Genomic DNA, 6000 nt, shown 5'->3' on the forward strand with positions numbered 1-6000 from the left:
CTGTAAATTACACATGGCAAAATTAGTGTGCTACCAAACGGTTCAGGTGCTGACCCATAAAAGCAAAATAAAATAATAAAAACCAGATATAAACATTGTTTTGTTATAATCTGTTATAAACCAGATGGAAACATTGTTTTAATAATCTCTTCAGAAAAATGTCATATGACCTTGCAAAGTACTTAATTTCACACAACACTAACTGTAAAAATTTCTTACCGTCAAATTCAATCAACAAGAAAAAAATCTCCAGAAGGAGAAATAGAACAGATGTGCACTCTTTTATTGCATCTTCTGCATGTCTCTGACGTCTCGCTCTCCTTTTGAGCCCCTATATGTGAACGCCAAGGCCAGTCCACACTCTGAACATAAAATTATATATATATATATATATACACACACACACACACACACACACACACACATATATATATATATTTTTTTTTTTATATAGATCGGACGCCGTCGGTTAAAATTCGTGGAATACAGTATGTGTGGTTGAATGAGACAATTTGGCGATCCATCTCAAGTTGACCAATCAGATGACAAAATCCACATACCATGTATATAAATAATCTATATAGTAATTTTACAGATCATTCAGCTTTATGAATGAATATACCTGTTGTATTTCAGACATAGCCTTCTCACCTCGAGTCGTTTATAAAAAACAGAAAGTTCGTGCTTCTCAGACATTTTTTTTTTGCCATGTCTTCCATTCTGTTTTTGGACATCAAAAGCCATAGCTGCCACAAAGAAAACTATTTCATCCTCAGAATCCATATTATTATGAACAGCGCGAAACGTAATGCTTACGTCAAAGTTTGTAAAGTCTTAGTAAATTGTGTCATGTGTGAATGCCTCCATATGATTTTCGGATAAACTCAACCGTTACATGTGTGTGGGCTCACAATGTTCTGACCTCCAGAATCGCACCGTGTACACCCGCCTTTAGTAGACTGGAGTGTTCAAACTTAGGTCAGGCCACAAGACAAGGAAAGTAAAATAAAATTTCATGAATCATTGAGATTAATCACAAATTATAACAATCTGTTGACATATGAGATGCAAAAAAGTGTGAATGTGAAAAAGTTAGTATATTCTAAATATTTTACATATATTTAGAATGACTACAGTAAAAAGGAGTTCATATCTTGAATATATAGAGCTACCTTTACATTTTAAAAAGGGTGTTCCCTTGCTAAAGGACCATCAATAAGGGATATCAATAAGTCATCCATTATAAATAAGACAATACATAAGAAACAGCAAAAAGGAGGGCAATAGATTTAACAGTGCATTTTTTTTTTTTTTTTACTTAAAATGGTGAAATGCTCCTAAAATAGATGTGAGAGAGATGCGATGCAAAATGCACTGATCCGAGACTTAGGTCAGAATGTGGGAGAGGTGCTTTAAAGTTGGCTTTTATGTAGAATTTTGTCAAAAACATCCAAAAATACACCATACCCAAATCAAAAATTGAGATAAATTAAACTCCACAGGTCAAATATTGAGTTGTTGGACCCAATCTAAAATCTCTGATGTCCCTTAATGACTGAAATAATGAAACCATAATAGAAATTGTATCAGAGCAGATGGCACGCTCAAACACATCCCAGAAGCTCGCTGTTAAAAGAGTGACACTACGGCACCACCCTCGCATGTACAAAACTAGGCCTACAACTTGACTGCCTAAGAATAGCTTAGCACACATAAAAGTGGGTTTAGTGTCCTACATCAAGCTGCCTGAAGTACCACACGATTGATTCTCCAAACACAAGTGACAGAAAAGAAGAAAGGATGACAGAAAGTAGAGTCCTCTTCTATAAACAGAACTTTCAAATCGAAGGACGAGTTCTTCAACTGGATGTGCTGATTCAATTACGTAGCACGGAAATGGGAGCACCTGGTACGCTTGTGTGATCTTTAAATAGCATCCCACCTCTGCGCGTTCAGGCTTGCTTGTGTGTTTAGGTTTGGGCAGAGACAGCCAGAAAAATCGTTACATGCACTGGAGGTCAACAGAGAGGTTCGATTTCACAAACTTTTGCCAATTGCGGGGGAAGACAGTATCTACTGTGAACTTCCAATCTACCAATGTAACTCAAATGCAATCTTACTGTAATTTAAAAAAAATATTGCTCTAGAAGTTAGCCTACCTCTCTAGCAGAGACCTCAACCAGAATGTAAGAACTCCATTTAGGGAACTATGAAGCGAGACCTGTAGTTCCTACCTCCAGACAGCATATCACATCCCCGGCTCCCTTCAGAATGGCTTGACGGTGCTGTACATTCCCATTCCGAACCGCCTGTACGTCATTGCCACACCTGCCCCAGAAAAGCTTTGCTCACCCCAGGGACCTGTGGCCCATTTTCCAAGCAGCCCAAAACGCTGGTTCGAACCAAACAATTTCTCACATTGAATATTGTAGATTGCCTGATAAACTAACGGCACATGCAAACTTTGACCGAGTCATGCTTCATGGAAGGGATGCCAATCCTTGTTTCCTAATAAAATTCTGTTTTATAGAGTCGTGTGAAAAGCACTCTCCATTTCCCGCCACTGAAGTAAGCGGGTGTCTGAAATTGGATTTAGTGGGATGAGATCTCCTGGACACAAACTAACTCAATCAATACTGGATGATGTTTAGGTGGTAGAAAAGCTCAAAGTGCCACACACTCCCATGGTAATTTGTAACTAATTTTAAATTTTTGTGGCTAATTCGTATGATCTCATCTGTGCGTTTTCATACGATCTTCTTATGGCACACTGACGGTTAGGTTTAGAGGGGGACTTTCATGCTTCCATTTTTTCCTTAAAAATTGTTCATTTCTGAATGAATCACTTATATATTCAAACAAAATCACCACACCACAAACAAAAAAAAAAAAAAAAAAAAAAAAAAAAAAAAAAAGTTACCTTTCTCATATGATGGGGTTGGAACCACAATTAGGCCTGCTTCACTCCAAAAACGGGACATATTTCAACACCCATATTAACCAAAATTTGGCTGGTTAGTTCTTGCTGGAAAATGTCATAACACCTTGCTGAAAAGAAATTTTTGAAAGGGATAGCATGCTTAAACCATCACACGTATGAGGTATTTGCCCAACCACAAAGCACTGGATAGCTGGCCAATCAGAGCACACCTCACTTTTCAGACCGATGAGCTTTGTAAAAAATGACACATTTCAGAAAGATGGGGCATAAAGGATAAACAATAATTTACAGTATGTGGAAAATAAAGTGTTTTTAACCTTAAACCACAAACATTTCATTACACCAAATACACATCATTACACTATATGTTCTTTTAAGCAACATCAAATGACACCTTTAAATAAGCAGAACATACAGTAAAATGCACTATAAAACTATTTATAGACAATCTATTATAAAATACTTTATTATAAAGCAACATAAAGCACTGAAGTAAACTAAAATTAATTAAAAAAAATATATTTTTAAATCAAAATTATTGTAAAAAAAAAAAAAACAACACAAAATTTCATACTGAAGGTTCTTGCTTTGCTTAGTGTCTCTGCATCAATAAAAATCTAAAACCCTGATATGTTCACTAAAGCACTTGTCAGCGTTTGTGTCGCGTTCTGAGTAAAATAACACAATCTGCAACCACACAGAGCAACGAAGATATTTCTTAAAATTAAACAGCTAAACAAGTGTCCTTCATCCTACCTTGCGACCGCCAATCCATCTCAATCTTTCACTAGGGCACAAGAGAAATTAGAGCTTCACTGAAGCAATGACTGAGTGATGAATGATGGAGCTCCGAGCTGATCAATTCCTCAAAACGACTCCTACACCAACAAATGAGATGCTCTCGGGATGAAATCTGCTTCTATGTTACACAAGCTTACGAGATCAGTCTTTGCATGTGATAAGATCAGACACCGGCTCAGGTAAACGGTTGCGATAGATTTTGAGTAACAAAAGAGAAAAAAAAAAAAAAAAAACAGGCGGTAGATGCGAAATGCTCACTGCGAGTGGAGTGGAGGCGCGTGCTCCTGATCGCTCGGATTTCAAATGGACCTGAAAATGAGCGGTGATGCATTCTGAAACCACGGAGTATTGTCTATCAAATTAAAACGAGGGGCTTCGGTCTCCATATATTTTCCGTTGGGAAAAAACCCGTAAACAAATACAGATTCGTAGAAGCACAGCTCTCTTGCGATGCTGAAAAGTCAACGAATCATCCTAACTGCAAATATTTTCACGTGTTCTAGGTTCACCGATCTTATCAGGAATTAATGCCAGATTAAAGGGGAAATGCGGTTCGTAGTGGTTATTACAAACACTGAACGCATGCAATTGGGAAAAAACGGAGCGCAAGCATGCAGAGATTCTGCGGAGCATCAAGATGAGCGCAGCGCCACTAGCTACAACTTTGAGCACAATGAATGATGCAGTGTTTTTTTTTTTCACATATTACTAAAACATAACATACACGTTTTACTGTGCGTATGAGGGAAATGCATATGACGAAAATACATTTTTATGTGCATAACAATTACAAAAGCTGAGGTTTGCACTGCAGCAACTTTATTTCCAATGCGATTCACCTGCGCATACATCATCTGGTTAATAGGTAACATCGCTTACCTTCCCCTTTTAAGTCTGTTGCACTGGCCCTCCTCTTCCCCCGTCTAGTTTCACTTCATATATACGACAACACGGATACTTTTTCATTACTCTCTTTTTCCAACCCCCATTGAAACTTTTCCCAAAGATTCCGGAAATCAAAGGACAGGAAGTATGGTAATTGTAGTTTTCAGTTTTAAAAAACTCGAATCGTTTCCATTGTCTACATCATCGTAATTGACTTCATTACCCATGAGGCGCTGCAGGGGAAACGAAACACTGCAACTCACGCTCTCTTTATGGCTTTGTATGCATGCATGTGGATTTGTTAAGAATTGTTCTAAATTATGTTTCGGTATGCAATAACTAATCGCTCAATTTATGAATAAATCGGAATTGAAACCGATGCGAAATATTTAAAAATTAAAGTTTAGCAACATCAAGAAATTTAAATGGGATTTTTTCCCTTTATACTTCATCTTAAGTTTTTATCTGTATGTACTACTTATTAGGCTATGACTTAGCTTACAAGGAGGTAGAAATTAGCCATTACTGAATGGTGCAACCATTTTAATGGTCAAAAGAATAGGCTAGATATAGATGTAAGGGACATTTATCTTGATGAATATCACTGTCTTAAATTTAAGATGGGTCAAGATATAATAAACAGAGTAAAATATAACAACAGTCTATGGCTGTAAAAAATATATATAAAAAATGATTCATGCATAGACAGACTTAATGTACATTGTATGTATCTCAAAACAAAACATCTACTGGTTATGTTACACATATTGCATACTCACAAAATGTCTCACATTTAGCAATACTCACAAAACTGTTTACAGATCTAAGTGAACGATCCATTTTGTCTATGGATGTAGCATCCTTTTGTCTTACAAATAACATGTAATAAACCATGAAGTAAATATATAAAACTAAGCCTTTTATAATATTCTAATAGTTTTGTGTAGTGTTTGGTGGATGTTTTTTTTTCTATCCCAGTGGAAAAGCACTCCTTTGAGAAACAGTTATGTAAGATAAGTATATTGTAGTTTGCCTTAAAACTATATTAAAAATTCTACAAATCTGTACAAATAATATATATATATTTTTACTTTAAAGAACATGTCATAGAAAAATAGCCAGAGGCCTGTTAAAAAAGAAAGGAAAATCATCATTTTCATCTGCATGTGACTAAAATAGGTCATACTCATGCAACGGGCTTAAATCTGCAATGTCACACCAGTGACAGGACTTGTGAACTTTCAACCTGTAATGTATAGAGTGGTGAGTCAGTGGAAATTGTATAGTGAGATAACCTTAATAGTTAAAGTGGTCAGATGAGTCAAAGAGAGGCTGAAACCACATGACTCCATAAGTGCTTCATGCAATGTCTT

General features: G+C 36.4%; 1 protein-coding gene across 6 annotated transcripts in view; it reads right to left on the bottom strand.

Annotated features, from left to right (window-relative positions):
* The window catches only part of LOC113116141 (phosphatase and actin regulator 4B-like), a 41188-nt gene extending 36440 nt beyond the window's left edge, over nt 1-4748 (bottom strand). For 2 of the 6 annotated variants that reach the window (XM_026284072.1, XM_026284076.1), the window contains exon 1: nt 4622-4748. The gene's annotated coding sequence lies outside the window, so the exon portion shown is untranslated. Of the gene's footprint in view, nt 1-2159; nt 2181-2234; nt 2370-3697; nt 4391-4621 lie in introns of those variants that run through there. The other 4 variants (XM_026284073.1, XM_026284078.1, XM_026284074.1 and 1 more) reach the window with 3 other exon arrangements.
* Between the last annotated feature and the right edge of the window lie 1252 nt (nt 4749-6000).

This window comes from Carassius auratus, chromosome 16 (assembly GCF_003368295.1).
Source record: "Carassius auratus strain Wakin chromosome 16, ASM336829v1, whole genome shotgun sequence".
Classification (NCBI taxonomy): Eukaryota; Metazoa; Chordata; class Actinopteri; order Cypriniformes; family Cyprinidae; genus Carassius; species Carassius auratus.